Raw genomic sequence first — 21,922 nt, 5'->3', positions numbered from 1 at the left:
ATTTACACTCCCACCAACAATGTAAAAGTGTTCCTATTTCTCCACATCCTCTCCAGCATCTGTTGTCTCCAGATTTTTTAATGATCGTCATTCTAACTGGTATGAGATGGTATCTCAATGTAGTTTTGATTTGCATTTCTCTAATGACCAGTGATGATGAACATTTCTTCGTATGTTTGTTGGCCTCATGTATGTCTTCTTTTGTAAAGTATCTGTTCATATCCTTTGCCCACTTTTGAATGGGCTTGTTTGTTTTTTTCTTGTAAATCTGTTTTAGTTCTTTGTAAATTCTGGATATCAGTCCTTTGTCAGATGGGTAAACTACAAAAATTTTTTCCCATTCTGTTGGTTGCCGATTCACTCTGATGACTTTTTCTTTTGCTGTGCAGAAGCTGTGGAGTTTGATTAGATCCCATTTGTCTATTTTGGCTTTTGTGGCCAATGCTTTTGGTGTTTTGGTCATGAAGTCCTTGCCTATGCCTATGTCCTGAATGGTTTTGCCTAGATATTCTTGTAGGGTTTTTATGGTGTTAGGTCTTATGTCTCAGCCCAAAATCTCCTGAAACTGATAAGCAACTTCAGCAAAGTCTCAGGATAGAAAATCAAGGTGCAGAAATCTCATGCATTCCTATACACCAATAACAGACTTAAAGAGAGCCAAATCAAGAATGAACTGCCATTCACAATTGCTACAAAGAGAATAAAATACCTAGGAATACAACTAACAAGGAACGTAAAGGACCTCTTCAAGGAGAACTACAAACCACTGCTCAAGGAAGTAACACAGGACACAAACAGATGGAGAAACATTCCATGTTCATGGTTAGGAAGAATCAATATTGTGAAAATGGCCATACTGCCCAAAGTAATTTACAGATTCAACGCTATCCCCATCAAGCTACCAATAACCTTCTTCACAGAACTGGAAAAAACCACCTTAAACTTCATATGGAACCAAAAGAGAGCCCGCATAGCCAAGTCAATTCTAAGCAAAAAGAACAAAGCGGGAGGCATCACACTGCCGGACTTCAAACTATACTACAAGGCTACAGTAATCAAAACAGCATGGTACTGGTACCAAAACAGAGATATAGACCAATGGAACAGAACAGAGGCCTCGGAGACAACACAACATATCTACAACCATCTGATCTTTGACAAACCTGATAAAAACAAGCAATGGGGAAAGGATTCCCTGTTTAATAAATGGTGTTGGGAAAACTGGCTAGCCATGTGCAGAAAGCAGAAACTGGACACCTTCCTGACACCTTACACTAAAATTAACTCCAGATGGATTAAAGACTTAAACATTTCTGTATTTCTAACCGTCCTGTCTTCATTCTTTTCCTTTTTCAGTCTATTTGCTACTTGCTCCTTGAGCATTCCTTTCTGAATGTAAAGCTAATTCTGTTTCTTGATTTCTTCAAGGTCTTCCATGGTTCATTTGGCTTTCAGGATAAAAATTAACTCCTTGGCAAAACATAACTAAGCTCCTCAAGATCTGTATTGCACACTTCTTTACCTTTTTATATTGTCCTTCTTTCATATCACATTCTTTACTCAACCATGTTTTTTTCAATTTCTAGACATAGATATTTAAATTTAAATTAATTAAACTGGGCGTGGTGACTCACACCTATAATCCCAGCACTTTGGGAGGCTGAGGCAAGAGGGTCACTTGAGATAAGAGTTTGAGACCAGCCTGGCCAACATAGTGAAACCTGGTCTCTACTAAAAATACAGAAAAAATTAGCCAGTTGTGGTAGTGCCTGTAATCCCAGCTGCTAGGAAGGCTGAGGCAGAAGAATTGCTTGAACTCAAGACACAGGTTGCAGTGAGCCGAGATTGTGCCACTGCACTCCAACCTGGGTGACAGAGCGAGACTGTGTCTCAAATAAATGAATAAATTTAAATAAAACCAAGTAAAATTTTCTCAGCTACTGTATTGAGCAGCACAGATTCAGAATGTTTCTGTCATTACAGAAAATTTTATTGGATAGTGCTGTTCTTAAGCATATCAAGTTCTCTTGTCCCTGTCTCTTTATACATGCTGTTCTCCTTTTCTAATTCTGTAATATGCCCTTCTTTGTTTTGCCTTGCTAACATTTACTCTTCCATTAAGACTCTACTTAGGCATTATCATTTCTGGAAAATGACACCTTTTCCTGTCTCCCCTAATCCTAAAGTCTGTGTCTCGTTACCTTTGGTTTTAATGACTTTTTGCATTTAAACCCAGGAGTCAGTGCTTAATAGCAAAATTCTAGCAAAATATATTTTATATAAATTACACTTTTACATTTATGAGTATGGTGAATGGATTTACCAGCATGTAAGAGACACTTAAATGGATTTATCTTCTGAGTACTGACTAAAGAAGTACTTCAGGCCAGGCATGGTGGCTCACGCCTGTAATCCCAACACTTTGGGAGGCCGAGGTGGGTGGATCACCTGAAGTCAGGAGAGACCAACCTGGCCAACGTGATGAAACCCTGTCTCTACTAAAAATAAAAAAATTAGCTGTGTGTGGTGGTGTGTTCCTGTAGTCCCAGCTACTCGGGAGGCTGAGGCGGAAGAATCACGTGACCTCGGGAATCAGAGGTTACAGTGAGCCAAGATCAGTCCACTGCATTCCAGCCTGGATGATAGAGTGAGACTCCATCTCAAAAGAAAAAAGAAAAAAAGAGAACTTCACTAGATAAGTGTGACTGTCAGTTTGTTTGTTGTGGAGGTGAAAGTTATCAGATTTGCTCCTTGACTGATGATAATTGCTTGCATTTAAACCAATTTTAAAATGTAGAATTGAATCTAGCAACTCAAGAATCTGTTCAAAGGTAAATAGGTAAATCTACTGGTAGATAGAAAAGCATTGCATCAGAATTATACAATGTAATGAAAATCAGATGTATTTTCATTATGAAAACACAGTATTAAATTTGTAGCCATCAGATCAGTTTTAATAGCATTTTGATAAGCAGGGATTTAGTCTGGCTCTATGTCCCCGCCCAAATCTCATCTTGAATTGTAATCCCCAAGTGTTAGAGGAGGGACCTCATGGGAGGTGATTAGATCATGGGGGCAATTCCCCCATACTGGTCTCATGATAGTGAGTTCTCACGAGATCTGATGGTTTCATAAGGGGCTTTTGCCCACTTCACTTAGCACTTCTCTCTCCTGCTGCCATGTGAAGAAGGATGTGTTTGCTTCCTTTTCCACCATGATTGTTAAGTTTCATGAGGCCTCCTTTGCCATGTGGAACGGTGAGTCAATTAAACCTCTTTCCTTTATAAATTACCCAGTCATGGGAATTTCTTCATAGCAGCATAAAATGAACCAACATAAACAGATTGGGGAATATCAAATCATTGTGATATGAACTCTGAAGTTTATAGTATGATTACTTGTCATCAGAAAGTTTTACCTCTGCTCCCCTTGAGTTACCCATAACTGTATGCATCTCACCATCACTTTGTGTGCTTCACTTCTGTAATCATAATTTCAGATATACCTCTATGTGAGGGTGAGGGGGAGGAGAGATTAGATGGAGCAAAGTTTAGGGCTTCAAATATGTTACTAGTGTGTATTAGAAAAAAATGATTTTTTTTTTTTTTTTTTTTAAGGAGGGAAGGCTTGAAATTTTTTCTTTTTTTAAGGAAGGAAGGCTTGAAATTTTTGCCCTAAGAAAGGGGCAAAAGACATATTTGTTCTTCCTCTTGTCTATTTGTAATAAATTTGGTGACTGTATTTTCCTTACCAGAGATCTGGATACATGTTCCAAAAACAGATGGGTTTTTAAAATTGTGGTTTTGGGTTTGTTCATTCAGCAATATGAGGCTATCATGTAATAGGTTTAGATGCCAAATATGTATCAGAATGGCTTATGGAAATAATAGATTTCCCAAGATACTTCTGATTTCAAATATTCCAACTTGGAATGTGTGACTATCAGAAACCTAATTTCCTGAACTCAGTTGACTTGAGCTACATTTGGGATTAGAAAAGCTTCTTTGATATAGCTTAGATACTTTGAATTGTGTAACACAAATAGGTATGGTAAGCATTTAAAGATGAACAGATATTAATGAGGAATGGTTGAATTAGAGATGCCTTCCTTGAAGACACAGAATTTGAGTTAGACAAAAGAAGGAATGGAGAAGAACAAGAAATAGAGGCCTTAAAAGCAAAGGAAAATAAATAAGCATAGTGTTTGTGAAGAGTTGAAACAGAGGACCACTAGAGTAGAGTGGAGGATTAACTAGTGATGAGAGAGGTTATGCTAAACTAAGACTAACTTAAATTCTTTTATTAATCTTTTATTTATTAAAAAAAATTCTTTGAATTTTCCTCTAATTTCCCTGAGCTCTTCTATAAAATGTTATATTTATGTGAACATACCTCATTATCCTTACATTTACTCTCAAAAAGCTTTTTATTATTTTTTTAAAGGTAGTTTTTCTTTGTGTATTCTGTATCATGATTTTGCTTTCAAATCATTGTTGTGCTCCCATACAAAATGCTTTCTATTTTTGAGGATCTTGGGCTTTTTAGTATGGCATGAGTGTGCTAAAAGCCAGATCTCTTTGCACGCTCACTGGTGGCTTTGACACCTAGTTTTAAATCTCCAATCCTTACTTTAAACCCTGACATTATTCCTAGACTTCATTGTTCTGGACGATAACCCACCAAGCATTCCAACCTCACAGTCATTTAATTCTCAATAATGACTTTCATCTCTCTATCCTTCAAAAACTCTTAGGTCATATTTTAAAATTTGTGTTATTTTGCCAGGTTTTATTAAGGTATGATTCACAGAGCACAATTCAGTGAGCTCCAGCAAACAGTTGGGTAATCAGCCACTCCACAATCAAGATATAGAACAGTTCCATTGTCCCCAGAAGTTCTTTTGTGTATGTAATAGTTATCTTCTTTTCCACATCCAGGCACTTACAACCATGAATCTGCTTTTTGATTGGATAGTTTTACTTTTTTTTAGTGTCATATAAGTGGAAGCATACATTATATATTTTTGAATCTGGCTTCCTTAACAACATGCATTTGAGATACTCTGGTGTTGCATATATTAGCAGTTTGTTCCTTTCTATTGCTGAGTAGTATTTTACTATACCACAGATTATCCATTTAACATTTGAAGAAGCACATTGAATTATTTCCAGGTTTGGGTGATTATGAATGGACCTATATGAACACTTGTTTATACAGGTTTTTGTGTAAATGTTTTATTTCTCTTATGTATATACCTAAAAATGGGGTTGTTGGTTAATGTATGTTTAACTTATTAGAAATTGTTAGGCTGTTTTGCATTTTACATTCCTAACAGCAGTTTCTGAGAATTCCAGTTTCTCTGCATCCTAACCCATGCACTAGTAGCAGTTTCTTTTTCACCAGTCTAATGGTTATGTAGTGGTAATTTATTGGTGTTTCAATTTGCATGTTTTTATAAGTGATACTGAGCATCTTTTTATGTGCTTATTTGCTCTCCATATAACTTCTTTTGTGAAGTGTCTGTTCATATATTTTGTTCATTAAAAAAAATTTAGGGTTTTTTTTCTTTAATGTTGAGTTTTAAGAGTTCTTTATATGGTCTACATGTGTGTTAAAAGCATATGATCTGCAAAACTTATACAAAAAGTACAAAACTTCTGTATAAACCCACATTATGACTATTTTTGTGTTAAATACTTGATTATCCTTTAGAACAATTAAAAACTATATTTATTTATATTTATATTTATTAATAATCTTGACCATTTTTCAGCAACCTTCATTGCTTTGTGTAGATCCAAATGTCTGTGTGGTAACATGTCTGTCTGAAGAATTTCATTTAATGTTTCTTGTAGTGCAGGCTTGCTGATAATAAATTATCTCAGTTTTTGTATATCTGAAATGTCTTTATTTTACCTTTATTTTTCAAATATTTTTTTGCTTGGTATAGAATTCTGGGTTCACACTTTGTTTCTTTTAGCACTTAAAGATGTCACTTTATTGTCTTCCGGTTTTCATAGTTTTCTTTATGAAATGTGCTATAATTATTATCTTTGTTCTTGTGCATATAAATTGTTCTTTTTAAAATCTGGCTGCTTTTAAGATTTTAAGTATTTATTTTGCACAGTGTTCTCTGTGATTCTCCGACCTATAGCTTGAAGTCTTTCATTACTTTTGTATTAGTCTCAGCTGTTACCTTTTCAGTATTTCTTCTGTTTCATTCTTTTTTTTTCCTTTTGGGATTCCAGTTACATTTATGTTAAACAATTTGATATTATCATATAGCTCTTGGACACTAATTTTACATGAAACTTAAGAAAAAAAACCCTTGGTGTTTTAGTTTGAATATATTCTGTTGACCTAATTTTAAGTTCACTGATTCTTTCCTTGCCTATGTTGACTCTGCTGAAGAACCCCTGGAAGACATCCTTTATCATGGGTACTTGTTTTTATTTCTAGAATTTCCATTTGACTTCCTTATTTCTGTTAACATTCTCCATATGTATATGCATGTTGCTCACTTTTTCACTAGAGTCTTTAATATATGAATCATAGTTATTTTAAAGTTCCTTTCTGGTATTTCTGTCTTCTGTGTCATGTCTAAATATGGTCCTATTAATCTCTTTGTTGTTGGTTTTTTTCGTGTGTATGTGTGTGATTTTTGAATGATTGTCAGACGTAATATGTAGAAAAGCAGACACTTAGGCAAATAGCATCTATGCCTAAAAATGTATGTGCCTCTTCTGCTGCTAGGCTGTTAGTATCAGGCATTGAGTCTATCTGGTTAAGAGTTATGCTGTATTTGGATTTCATTGTTACTATAGTTATCTTCAGTTACCTTCATCAGCTTCAAATTCCTCTCATATTACCTTGTACTGAGGGTGGAGGGTTGTTTTGCTGACAGGTTTTCCTCAATGTTTCTGTTCCACCTTCATCTTTAAGCTTCCCTCTGCACTGTACCTTATGGAGGGGCTCTTCAAGTGTTTGCCTTTTCATCAATGGTAGATTGTTACTGCTTGTTACTCTGTGCTTGCTAGCCTGGTAGTAGGTGCTGAAGATAAAAATTTCTCTGTTGTCTTTATTTGTTTTAGATAGGCAGTGTTTTGTGTCCGTGAGTTTGAAGACTAGGGTTTTCTTAGTGATCCTATGCTACTACATGCTGCAGGAGATATCTTAATAATCTAGGTTCAGGTTAGTTTCCTGTTCTTCCCTCAGGGATAGATTTTTTTTTTCACCTACTCTAGTTATAGTGGGCCTTGTTTGCCTATTTTCTGGGAGTGATATGGTTTGCTTCTCTATGCCAGGCAGCTTAAAATTTTAGCCGTTGTGGAAAACAGGGACCGGGCAGGGCTTTATTATTTTCCTTCTGTGCCAGTTTCTCCCATCTTATAGGGCTGCATCACTAAAAGAGACTTTCTTTCATCTCTTGCTATTCTTAGACTCTTTCTGGTCAGCCAGTTGGTGAGGTCCATGTCTGCAGCTATACACTCATTCTAGCCCATACTTTTCCTTTAGCAATTTGTTAAAAATTACAGTTGAATTCTTACCCACTTGTATGGTTGCCTCACCTCCCTGCCATGCTCTGTGACACGAGTCTGTTTTCATTTCCCATCTCTTTGGAAGTATCTTTTTTCCCCTCCCCCAACAGATTTTAAGCTGATGAATTATTCTGTAACCTCAGCTCTCCAATGGGTTTGAGAAAAGTTATACTTTTTGTAAATTATCCAGTCTTATTAGGTGGAAATGGCATTCTTTTCAGCTTTTCACGTTGTAGGTGGAAGCTGGACCATAGTTTTGACAAATGGTCTCCAATGTGGAGACAACTCAGTCTAAGAGAGAGCAGAATTGTCTTGTGATACTTGTATTTTTAAAACAAATGCTTATTTCTGTATTAATTTAACATAAACTAATACTAGTTCTACGTCAGAAGATCACATTTTTAGTTAAGTTACTTAACATTCTGATGGAAGAGATGCATTCTACAGAGGTTTGGCTTGATAGTGGTATGTTCATTTGTGCATTCACTTTCAAGATACTAGAGTTTATCTTTATCCGTGTGAATTTTGCTGCTTTATTATTTAATTTTAACTGAAGTAAGGTTCATGAAATAGACAAGTAGTTTACAGAGATTCCTACAAAGAAACCACAGATTAAAGGTAGTGCTAGAAATTTAAGTGTAGATAAAGAAGACCAAAATTTTAAAGTTGACGTATTTCTCCTATCCTAGTGTAAGCTATTAGCCCAATTATGAGGTGAAAGCAATGTAACTCTAATCATATTCGAAAAGAAATGGAACCAAAAAATTGAAACAGAGAAGAGCCTTTGGGCCCGTTCGCTTGTTCACAGAAATGCATGGGACTGATGCTTTGAGTTTTCTTCTGTGGGATTTTCCTTTCTCTAGTCTTGTGCAGCCCCTGCCCTCCCCAGGGTGCTGTTGGCCTCAAAGGAGAAATTTGTGGGGGGACTTCTCACCCAGGAGGACACAATTTGCAGACTTGGGTGTCTGCTCTGCTTTGAGGATGGGGCCTGCTTTCACAGAGACCGCCTCCTCCCCTTTCGCCCCCTCCTCTGTCTGCTTTGCCAGGTCTTGGCTGTTGGCAGCTCAGATGTGGTGGAGGCCAAGGGTGACTGAGGGGTGCTCTGCATCTACTCCTGTCACCCATTCCTCCTGCCTCCTTCATGCCCAAGGAGTGCCCGCTGTGGAGTCCTCAGTCAGGGACAGGACGAGGCTGAGGCCCTGCATGGAGATGCTGCACCAGCAGAAGGCCAAGACCTGCTTACCTTAGTTCATCTGTTCACTTGTAATTCACTGTCATTAATAATGAACTTTACCCTTAGTGCATATTGTGATGTAGTAGGCAGGATTCTAAGACAGCCCTCAAGATGAACCCCCCACCCTACCCCACTCCCCCACATCATGATTAGGATATGTTATAAGACATAGTTAGCATTAAGAGAGAGATTATCTGGGCAGGTCTGACCTAAACTCAGTTTTCTTTTAAAGCAGAGAGGTGGTTTTTTTGTTTGTTTTTCTGCTCGCGGTAGAAGAGGAGGTGGGAGATTCAAATTCTCTGCACAGTTACTGGCTTAAGATGGAGGGAGCTACATATTAAGTAATAAAGTTGACTTCTAGGAGTCAGAGGATCGCCCTTGGCTGACAGTAAGAGAATGAGGACCTCTGTCCTGCAACCACACCAGACTGAATTGTGCTAGTAAAAGAATGAACTTGGAGGCAGATTTTCCCCAGCACCTCCAGATGAGAACTCAACTGGTCAATCAGCCACATCATACCAGGCTTCTGATCTAAAGAGCTGTGATGAATAAATTTGTGTTGTTTTGAGGCACATACTTTGTGGCCTTTTGTTATATAGCAGTAGATAAATAATACATATGACTTGAATGAGCAACTAATGATTTTTATGACTTGAACAAATTAAGACATTTTATGATGTTTTTAATTTCATGTTTTTCTTTTTTATTTTGAACATATATGCAGATATCAAGGGTACACAGTCAAGTTCTTACTGATGGGGCTTGTGTTCCAAAAGTTTGGGAGATACTTCTACAGACTCTATACCTAGAATCTTTCAGTATCTGAAATCTTAAACTGTTGTGTAATTCACTGTCTTCTACTATTTACTTGAACTCAGTAAACTTGTTTTTGTCTCACTGAAATATTTTGTCCTTGACGCTGCCCATCTCTTTCCCCATGTGCCCAATTAACAAAATATGTTATTCTGGATCAAAATTTTAAAAAGTGCCATAGAAGGAAATCTTCATTCTGACACAAGTATAATATCTACAGAAAATCTACAGCAAGTATTGTATGTGACTTCAAAATGTTGAAGAGAATTTCATTTGTAATCAGGAAAATGGAAAGGATGCTCATTATTACCAGTTCAGCATTAACTTGAGGATATAATCAAAACAGTAAAAATAAGGAAAAAAACACAATTTGGAAGAGGATTTACAATTGTTTTCCACAGGTATTTGTGTAGAAGTGTAAAAGAATCTAGAGATATACTATTAAAGCTGGTGGATAGTTTTAACAAGTGTTTTGGATATAAATTGGCCACTTTCATGTACACCAAAAAGAAACAAGTGTTTTTATTTTTAATTTTTATTTATTTATTTATTTTTGAGATGGTGTCTCACTCTGTTCCCTAGGCTGGAGGGCAGTGGTACAATCTCGGCTCACTGCAACCTCCGCCTCCCAAATTCAAGCCATTCTCCTGCCTTCCCTCCTGAGTAGCTGGGATTACAGGTACACACCACCATACCCAGCTGATTTTTGTATTTTTTGTAGAGACAGGGTTTAGCCACATAGGCCAGGCTGGTCTCGAACTTCTGACCTGAAGTGATCTACCTGCCTGGCTTCCCAAAGTGCTGGCATTACAGGCGAGAGCTACTACGTCCTGCCAGAAACAAGATTATTTTTAAGTTAACATTTTTGATGATTATGAAACCTATAACATAAGCCAGAATAACTCCAATAAACAATGAGCTAGACCTTTATTTGAAAAATGATAAAATGTTACTAAGAATATTTTTTAAATCATAAAATAGTGATGTTTAATACATGTGGTATTAGCTTAGGAGTATATGAGAAGATGAATGGAAAATCTAAAAAGAAAGTCACAAAGAAACATGAGAAACATAGCAAAACCTTGTCTCTATCTCTACTAAAATAAAATGCCAGGCATGGTGGTGCATGCCTGTGGTCCCAGCTACTCAGGAGGCTGGAGCAGGAGGATCACTCAAGCCTAGGAAGTGCTACAGTGAGCTTTGATAGTGTCACTGCACTTCAGCCTGAATTCCAGAGCAAGACCCTGTGTATTAGTTTGTTTTCACACTGCTGATAGACATACCTGAGACTAGGCAATTTACAAAACAAAGAGGCTTATTGGACTTAACAGTTCCACGTGGCTGGGGAGGCCTCAATATCATGGCAGAAGCAAGTCACATTTTACATGGATGGCGGCAGGCAAAGAGAGCTTGTGCAGAGAAATTCATGTTTGTAAAAACCATCAAATATCAGAGACTTGTTCACTATCACCAGAACAGTACAAGAAAGACCAGCCCCTATGATTCAGTCATCTTCCACCGGGTCCCTTCCATAACACATGGGAGTTATGAGAGCTACAAGATGAGATTTGGGTGGGGACACAGAGCCAAACCACCTCACCCTGTATCAAGAAAAAAATCCACAGGCTTAAACAAAATACTTGCAGGTGGATGAATATCTTGTAAGGGATTTATGTTCAAAAGAACTCTTACAACTCAATAATGAAAAGACAGTTAACTCAATTGAGAAATGGGCAAAAAATTTGAATAGTCATTTTACCAAGGAACTTACATGAACTGCCAATGAACACGTGAAAAAATATTCAACATATCATAGTCACTAGAGAAATGAGATTGCACTTTGCATCCACTAGAATGGCTATAATCAAAGTGTTGGTAAAGATGTGGAGAATTTGTTACGGGAATGCAAATGTTGCAGGCACTTTGGAAAACAGTTTGGCAGTTTTTCAAAATATTAAATATGGACTTACCATATGACCCAGCAATTATATTCCTGTAGACCTACCTAGTAGAAATGAAAATCTTTTCCATGTAAATTTCTTAGCAGTGTTATTCACAATAGCAAAAAATGGAAACAACCTAGAGTTTCATTAGCTAGCAAATCAATAAACAAAGGTAGTATGCCCATACAGTGGAATGCTATTCAGCTGTTAAAAGGATTGGAGTACTGATGTATTCAATAACATGATGAATCTCAGAGCATTATGGTCAGTGAAAGAAGTCAGACACAAAAGTGCATGTGTGATATCATTCTCTTTATATGTAATATCCAGAAAAGGCAAATGTATAGAGACAGAAAATGAGTGAATTTTATGGTAGTAAATTATATTTCAATAAAGCTGTGAATGGACAAGAAATACAGACCCACATCCTTTTGAGATTTAATGAGTAATAAAAGTGGCCTGAAAATGAATGGTGCTTTGGATAAAATTGATTTTCTGTTTTATACTGTTTATAAGAAAATGAATTTCAATACATTAAAGAACTACATCTGAAAACAAAATGCCCACTCATATTCACACATAAAACGATTTTTGACTTTCAAAAATTTTTCCTATATAAGAAAAAATATATAAACCATAGAACAATATACAAAAAAGGTTAAAGTATGGTATATTAAACCAAAAGAGGCACCCAAAAACAAAATGAAAAGTCAAGTCATAATTGGACATGTTTGCAATTTATGAATTTGATCATTATTACACAGAATACATAAAACTATGCCTGAATTCTTAAAAGACCAGCAGTTCAGTTAAAAGTGGCCAAAGCTGAAATAGCAGAAATGGAATATGTATAGGAGCTGACAGATAACATAGCCAGAATAAACAAACAAAAGCACCTAACTGATCTGTTAGAGCAGAAAAACACACTACAGGAATATCACAATCCAATCATAAGTAATAACAGCAGACTAGACCAGGCTCAGGAAGGAACCTCGGAGCTTGAAGACTGACTCTCTGAAATAAGAGTCAGACAAAATAAAAAAGAATGAAAAGGAATGAACAAAGTCACCAAGATATATGGGATTATGTAAAGAGGCCACACCTATAAATCACTGTCATTCCTGAAAGGTACAGGGAAAAAGAAAACAACTTGGAAAATGTATTTCAGGATATCATTATTGAAAACCTCCCCAACCTCACTAAAGAGAGCAACAATCAAATTCAGGAAATACAGAGAACCCTTGGAAGATTCTGTGCAAGATGATTACCATGACACATAATCACATTTTCCAAGGTTGGAATGAAAGAATGTTAAAGGTAGCTGGAGAGAAAGGGCAGATCATTTACAAAGGGAACTCCATCAGGCTAATAGCAGACCTTTCAGCAGAAACCCTACACGCCACAGAGATTTGACACCTATACTCAACATTCTTAAATAAAAATATTTTCAACTAAAATTTTTATATCCAGGTACACTAAGCTTCCTAAGCAAAGGTGAAATAAGATCCTTCTTAGATAAGCAAATGCTGAGGGAGTTTGATGCCATCAGACCTGCCTTATGAGAGATCTTGAAAGGAACATTAAATATGGAAAGGAAAGATTATTACCAGCCAATACAAGAACACTTAACTACACAGACAAATGACACTGTAAAACAACCATATAAACAAGCCAGCATAGTAACCAGCTAACAACACAATAACAGGGTCAAATCCACACATATCAATCCTAATATTGAATGTAAATGGGTAAAAATGCACCATTTAAAAAGCAGAGAGTGGCAAGCTGGATAAAAACGCCAAGACCCAATAGTATGCTGTCTTCAAGAGACCCACCTCACATACAGTGACATACATAGACTGAAAATAAAGGGATGGAAGAAAACCTACCAAACAAATGGAAATGAGAAAAAAGCAGGGGTTGCAATCCTAATTTAGACAAAACTGACTTAAAACAACAAAGATGAAAAAAAGGCAAAGAAGAGCATTAAATAAGAGTAAAGGGTTTAATTCAACAAGAAGACCTAACCGTCCTAAATATATATGCGCCCATCAGAGGAGCACCCAGATTCATAAAGCAAGTTCTTAGAGACCTACAAAGACTTAGACTCCCCCACAATAAAAATAGGAGACTTCAGTGCCCACTGGAGGGTATTAGATCATTGAGGGAGAAACTTAACAAAGATATTCAGGACCTGAACTTAACATTGGACCAAATGGATCTGATAGACCACTATGGAACTCTTAATCCCAAAACAGCAGAGTATACATACTTCTCATCACTACATGGCACATACTCTAAAACTGACTGCACAATTTGGACATAAAACAATCCTCAATAAATGCGGAAGACCCAAAATCATACCAAAAACTCTTGGGTCACAGCTCAATAAATATATAAATTTAAAACTTAAAAAAAATCACTCAAAACCATGTAATTACATGAAAATTAATATGCTCCTGAATAGCTTGTGGATAAATAATGAAATTACTTGTGGATAAATAGCAAAAATTAACAAGTTCTTTGAAACTAATGCAAACAAAAATGCAACATACCAGAATCTCTGGGGCACAACTAAGGCAGTGTTAAGAGGGAAATTTATAGCGCTAAATGCCCACATCAAAAAGTTAGAAAGATCTCAAATTAGTAGCCAAACATCACAACTAAAAGAACTAGAGAATGAAGGGCAAAGTAACCCTAAAGTTAGCAGAAAACAAGAAATAACCAAAATCAGAACTTAACTAATGGAGATTGAGGCAAGAAAAAGCATTCAGAAGATCATTGAATTCAGGAGTTGTTTTTTGAAAAAATTAATAAGATAGGTCACTAGCTAGGTAATACAGAAGAGAGAAGACCTAAATAAGCACAATTAGAAAAGACAAAGGAGTTTCTACCACTGACTCCATGGAAATGCAAATAACCATCAGAGACTACTACAAACACCTCTATTCATACAAACTAGAAACCTAGAAAAGATGGATAAATTTCTGGCCATATATATCCTCCCACAACTGAACCAGGAAGAAATTGATGCCCTGAAGAGACCAGTAATGAGCTCCTAAATTGAATCAGTAATAAATACCCTACCAACCTAAAAAAACCCTGAACCTGATAGATTCACAGCCAGATTCTACCAGTTATACAAACAAGAGCTAGTACTGTTGCTATTGAAACTATTCCAAAAAATATAGGAAGAGGATCTCCTCCCCAACTCATTGTATGAGGCCAGCATCATCCTGATACCAACACTTGGCAGAGACACAACAACAAAAGAGAACTCTAGGACAATATGCTTGATGAACATAGATGTAAAGATCTTCAACAAAATACTTGGAGACTGAATCCAGCAGCACATGAAAAACCTAATACACCACCATCAAGTAGGCTTTATTCCTGGCTTGCAAGATCAGTTCAATGTATGCAAATCAGTAAATGTGATTCATCATACAAGCAGAACTAACAAAAACCACATGATTATCTCAGCAGATACAGAAAAGGCTTTCGATTTATTGATTCAGTTTCCCTTCATGTTAAAAACTCTCAATAAAGTAGGTATTGAAGGAACACACCTCAATATAGTAAGAGCCACATATGACAGACCCACAGCCAACATCATACTGAATGAACAAAAGCTGGAAGCATCACCTTTGAAAACTGGCACATGACAAGGATGCCTTCTCTCACCACTTCTGTTCAACATAATGTTGGAAGTGCTGGCCAGAGTAGTCAGGCAAGAGAAAGAAATAATGTGCATCCAAGTGAAAAAAGAGGAAGTCAAACTATACCTGTCTGTAGATGACATGATTCTATATCTAGAAAGCCCGATAGTCTCAGCCCAAAAGCTCCTTCAGTGGATAAATAGCTTCAGCAAAATTTCAGGATACAAAACCAATGAACAAATGTTACTTGCATTCCTCTACACCAACAGCAGTGAGCCGAGAGCCAAATCAGGAAGGCAGTCTCATTCACGGTTGCCACAAAAAGAATAAAATACCTAGGAATACAGCTAACCAGGGAGCTGAAACATCTCTGCAATGAGAATTACAAAACACTGCTCAGATAAATCAGAGATGACACAAACAAATGGAAAAACATTCCATGCTCATGGATAGGAAGAATCAATATCATCAAAATGATCATTTTGCCCAAAGCAATTTACAGATTCACTGCTATTTCTACCAAACTGTCAATAACATTTTTCACAGAACTAGAAACTACTATTTGTAAATTCATATGGAACCAAAAAAAGAGACTGAATAGGCAGGCAATCCTAAGCAAAAAGAAAAAAGCTTAGAAGCATCACATTACCTGACTTCAAACTATACTACAGGGCTACAGTAACTAAAACAACATGGTACTGATACAGAACCAGATATATAGACCAATTGAATGGAATAGAGAGCACCGAAATAAGGCCATACACCTAAAATCATCTAATCTTCAACAAAGCTAACAAAAATAAGCAATAAGGAAAGGACTTCCTATTCATTAATGGTGCTGAGATAACTAGCTAGCCATGTGCAGAAAATTGAAACTAGACCCCTTCCTTACACATTATACAAAAATTAAGATAGACTAAAGACACAAATGTAAAATCCAAAACCATAAAAACTCTTGAAGATAACCTTAGGCAATACCATTTAGGACATTGGCATGGGCAAAGATTTCATAACAAAGATGCCAAAAGCAATTGCAATGAAAGCAAAAATTGGCAAATGGGAACTAATTAAAGAAACTGCACAGCAAAAGAAATTGTCAACAGAGTAAAGACACAGCCTGCAGAATGGGAGAAAATATTTGCCAACTATGCATCTGACAACAGTTTAATTTCCAGCATCTATAAGGAACTTACTTAAATTTACAAGAAAAAAACAACTCCATTAAAAAGTGGGCAAAGAACATGAACAGACACTTTTCAAAAGAAGATGTGCATACAGCCAACAAGTATATGAAAAAAAGCTTAATATCACTGATTATTGGAGAAATGCAAATCAAACCACAGTGAGATAACATCTCACAGCAGTCAGAATGACTATTTCTAAAAAATAAAAAAATAACATGCCGGCAAGGCTGCAGAGAAAACAGAACACTTACACACTGTTGGTGGGAGGATAAATTAGTTCAGCCATTGTGGAAGGCATTAGGTCAGTTCCTCAAAGAGCTAAAAGCAGAACTACCATTCAAACCAGCAATCCATTACCAGGTATATACCCAAAATAATATAAATTGTTGTATTGTAAAAATGCACGCATATGTTCATTGCAGCACTATGCAGAGTAGTGAATACATGGAATCAACCTAAATGCCCATCATTGATAGATTGGATAAAGAAAATGTGGTTTATGTATACCATGGAATACTATGCAGCCATGAAAAAGAACAAGCTCATATCCTTTGCAAGGACATAAATGGAGCTGGAGGCCATCATCTTTAACAAACTAATGCAGGAACAGAAAATCAAATACCACATATTCTACATGTAAATAATGAGAACACATGGATATGAAGAGGGGAGCAACAGATGCTGGGGCCTGCTTGAGGGTGGAGGGTGCAAGAAGCAAGAGGATCAGAAAAATAACTGTTGGTACTAGGTTTATTGCCCAGATGACGAAACAGGCTGTACACCATAACCCTGAGACATCAGTTTACCTATATAACAAACCTGTACATGTACCCCTGAACCTAAAATAAAAGTAAAAAGAAAAATAAGAAAAGCCTGGATGACTCTAGCCTGTCATCTAGACTAGAGTGCAGGAGCATGATCATGGCTTAGTTCACTGCAGGCTCAACCTCCTGGGCCCAGGTGATCCTCACACTTCAGCCTTCTGAGTAGCTGGGACTACAGATACATGCCACCATCCCCAGCTAATTTATATATTTATATATGGGGTGGAGAGGGTTTCACCATATTTCCTGGACTCAAACAGTCTGTCCACCTCAGCCTCCCAAAGTGCTGGGATTACAGTCATGAGCCACCATGCCTGGCTAAAGGAGATATCTGAAAGTAGAATATTTGAAAATATGCTAAAACAATAATCAGAGAATTGCAAATTAAAATGGTAATTTTGTTTTTATGTGTTGGACAAATATGAAGTCTGATGATGATAACTTTTGGTGACCATTTGGGGATAATAGGAACTCAAACATTGCTGATACGATTGTTAAGATGATTCAGCCATACAATGCAATATTGATTTTGGTAAAGTTTAAAGTATTCATACTCTAGGGTTAAGTAATCTTACTTAATGATTTCTACCCAGCAGAAACTACCAGTTGGACAGGATAAGCCATTTATGAAAGGTTTCAATGCAGCAGTGTTTGTGATAACAAAAAAAATCACATGGCTTTCAGTAGGAAAATGGGTAACTTTATGTTCTTATACAAATGAACCCTATAGTATAATCAGTCTTAAAGAACTATGAATTTTGGTCTTTGGAAGGGTTGAGTTATCTAAATTAGTGGTTCCTACCCTTTTTGGCACCAGTGACTAGTTTCGTGGAAGACAGTTATTCCATGGACAGGGGGGCATGGTTTTGGGATGAAACTATTCCACCTCAGATCGTTAGGCATTAAGGAGTATACAACCTAGAATACCTCATATTCAGAGTTGATAATAGGGTTTGTGCTCCTATGAGAATCTGATCTGACAGGAGGCAGAGCTCAGGAAGTACTGCTCTCTTACTGGCTGCTCAGCTCCTGCTGTGTGGTCCATTTCCTAACAGGCCACAGACTGGTACTTGTCCACAGCCCTGAGGGTTGGGGACTCCTGATCTGGATCAACCTTTCTTCTAAAAACAATGAAAAGTGCTGGATTTTTAAAAAGTTAAAAATGGCCAAGAGCTAAAAAGACAGTTGAGAATACCCAAGCTAATTTTAGAGGTAAGTAGAAAATCAGAGGTAAAAAGCTGCGTAAGCTTGATGTCTTTTGTTAGTACCACATATTTGTGCTTTCGTGGCTGTTTAGGCAGGAAGATCAGGATTCTAGGGCCGTAGCCTGTCCAAGTAGTTCTATGGGAGATTGTCTTTACATAAAGTTGCTAATCAAAGGGTTATGTTTTAGGATAAAACCAAGTAGATCTAAATCATCTTGCCTTTCCCCAGTTCCAGAAGGTTGCCTTGGTGATGATCACAGTGGGAAAAGAAATGGTAGAAAAATATCAAATATTGAACTTGCCATAGACCTGTCCTGTAGTAGATCTGTACCCTGAGTCAGTCAAGGAACTTCAAGCCATGAAATTAGTTTGAAGCAGGTATGAGTTTCCTATTAGTGTAATGAATACCACAAGTTTAGTGGCACATGACAAACTTAGTATCTTACAGTTCTGGAGGTCAGAGGTCTGAAATGGGTCTCACTGGGTTAATATCAAACTGTAGGCAGGGCTGTGTTCCATTATGAAAGCTCTAGGCCAGAATCAATTTTCTTAAAATTTTCAGCTTTTACAGGCTGCTGGCGTTGTCGTCTTTTATTTCTAAAGCCAGCAGTGACTGGTTGATTCTCTCTCACAGTTTCATCTCTCTTTTTCTGACTCCTCTGCCTCCTTCTTCCCAATTTAAGGACTCTTATGATTAAGTTGGATCCACCAGGATAATCTTATTTTAAGGTCAGCTGATTAACAGCCTTAATTGTATCTGCAGCCTGTACACGGCAAGGAGGAAACCTTGCCATGTAGCATAATTTGCTCAAGGGCACTGGGTGTTAGAACTCTGGAAGAGAGCACTTCCATTCTAGGCCTTAGGAAATCTGATCATTTGAGGACAAAAGTCAGTAAGTACTGAATTAATTGCATGAAGAAACAAATCGAGATGTTGACTTGTCCAAGAGGCATCAGACTGCAGAAACAGACTTATTCAAGAAAAAGTTGAAATGATTAGATACCAATTTAATTTTTTAATACTGATTTTGTACTATTTCGTATTTAAAGAAATAAATGATAGACCTAAATATCTGCAAAGTATGGAGAGCTATTAAAAAGTTTTTAAGTTTTAAAAAAGAACAGAATAAAGCTTAAATAAATTAAATTGCTGAATCTCTGCCTTCAGTGTATTGTGAGTGGCTGGAATTTATGAGGGCATTGTACCAAAAAGGAGAGAGCTGCACAGAGAAAGAGCTCAAGAAATCAGCATGCAGTGTCTTTAATCTGGCTGAAAACCAGTTTGTGTGTGTAGGGTGACATCCATAAAACCTGACAAATAACACCTTTGGGAAAGCACAGTTTCTGGGACCTATAATGCAAACAATTTTCAGAACTTATACTGGGCTGACAATCATTATTCAGGATCCCACCACCCAGCTGAAGCCAAGAAAGCTAAACTTAGTAATGGAAAAGTTTTTCTGCTTCTCCCTTAAAAACTTTTTTTTTTTTTTGAGACAAGGTCTTGCTCTATTGCCCAGACTGGTATGCAGTGGGGTTATCCTAGCTCACTTCTGACTCCAACTCCTGTCTCAAGCTTTCCTCCACTTCAGCCTCCCAGTTAGCTAAGACTATAGGTGTGTACCACAACACTGGGCTAATTTTCTTATTTTTTAAATTTTTTGTAGAGAAAGGGTCTCACTTTGTTGACCATGCTATTCTCAAACTCCTGGTCTCAAGCAGTCCTCTTACCTCAGCCTTTCAAAGTCCTGGGATTATAGGCATGAGCGACTGTGTCCAGCCTCTTAAAAACTTTCTTTAGAAACCTTAAAATGAACTTTAACTTAGGTTCCTGAATAAACATGGTCTGGCTCCCTTTAAAAGTGGGGAACCCAGACCTCACAACGTAAAATTTCACAGTGTCTGGCATTCAAACAAAAGTACTAGATATGCAAAAGAACAGAAAAATATAATTTATAATTGAGAGAAATACCAATCAGTAGAAGTAGAAGCAGAAATAATGTATGATAGAAATTGCAAAGAAGTATATTAAAACTTCTGTTATAAAGTTTGCTCAGTTATGCTCAAGGACTGAAAGGATAACATGAACATAATAAGAGGGAAATGGAGGATTTAAGGTAGAAACAAATGATTTGCTGCATCAAATAGATATCATTACAGAACAATAAAAAGATCAGTCCTCTCACACCATTCACAAAAAGCAATCAAAATGGGCCACAGACCTATGTGTAAAATTTAAATCTCTATAGCTTTTAGGAGAAAACCTTTTCATCCTTGGGGTAAAAATACTGATTGTTAGAGCAGGAAAACCACCATAAAGAAAAAACTGGGTGGTAATCAAAATTAACTACTTTTGTTCTTTGGGAAACACAGTTAAGAAAATAAAAAGGCAAACAATAGACTAGGAGAAATATTCACAACATATATTATTAGACAAAGGAATTGCATACAGAATATATTTAAAAACAAAATTGGAAAGGCTCTTATAATGCTATGATAAAATGTCTAAAAACCTAATTAAAAATTGTACAAATGATTTGAACAGAGGTATCTGAATGCCAGTAAGCCTGTAAAAAGATGGTGAATAGGGAAATACAAACTAAAATCATATGGAGACATGAGGGCATTATAATGTTTTCTACAAATCACTCTTTTTTTTTTCTTTTTAAAGAAGAAAGCAGACAGAAGAAAAATACAACTAACCAAGTGATGATTGGGATGTGAATCAGCCATGACAACTTTCATATATGGATGGCAGGTGGCAGGAATGTAAAATGATATAATCACTTTGAAAACAGTTTGGTTTCTTAAAAAAACTAAACGTAACCCTACTATATAACCCTACGATAACACTGTTAATTATTTACACAAGAAAAATGAAAACATATATCCACCAACTTCTGAATAAATAAAAAATTGTAGTATATCTAATATAATGGAATATACTGGGAAATAACAAACTAGTGATAACCAGCAATAATACAGATAAAGCTCAGAATTATTCCATTGAATGGAAAAGGACAAGCACCCCCAAAAAGAGAGTCTGTTCTGTAAGATTCTATTCTCACAAAATTCTAGAAAAGAGAAACTAATCTGCCGTAGACACCAATGTAATTCTGCAGATTTAGTGAGCTCAGCGTACCCCAAGAAAACCATGCCAAGAAAACCGTGCCAAGACATACACCAAGAAAACCATGCCAAGACATAATCATCAAACTGCTGAAAGTCAGGGATAAAAAGAAAATCTTAAAAGTAGCCAGAGAAAAAAGGCAAGGCACATTACATATAGAGGAATAAAGGAAAGAAAGATTGTAAACTTGCTAGCAACTATGCAGACCATTAGACAGTGAAAGCATGTCTTCAGTGTACCAAAAAACTGTCAACCTATAACTTTATACCCCCCCAAAAATTAAATTGAGACAACTGATTTTTTCTCTAAGAAAAACAGTAGCTAAAAGATCTTTAAGCATAGATCTACAAACATACAAAAAAGTGACATTGTGAGTAAATTTAAAAGACTTT

The 21,922-nt window shown here is 36.6% G+C and overlaps 1 protein-coding gene across 12 annotated transcripts in view; it reads left to right on the top strand.

Moving 5' to 3' along the window:
- LCORL (ligand dependent nuclear receptor corepressor like) overlaps positions 1-21,922 on the top strand; it is a 200,321-nt gene that overhangs the window by 29,779 nt on the left and 148,620 nt on the right. The gene's annotated exons all lie outside the window — the stretch shown is intronic.

Source organism: Aotus nancymaae, unplaced genomic scaffold (genome assembly GCF_030222135.1).
Source record: "Aotus nancymaae isolate 86718 unplaced genomic scaffold, 86718_ANA_hifiasm-v0.15.2.pri h1tg000006l, whole genome shotgun sequence".
NCBI classification, from domain to species: Eukaryota; Metazoa; Chordata; class Mammalia; order Primates; family Aotidae; genus Aotus; species Aotus nancymaae.
Note: the sequence above shows the minus strand (reverse complement) of the source record. Positions and strands in the feature narration are given on the sequence as shown.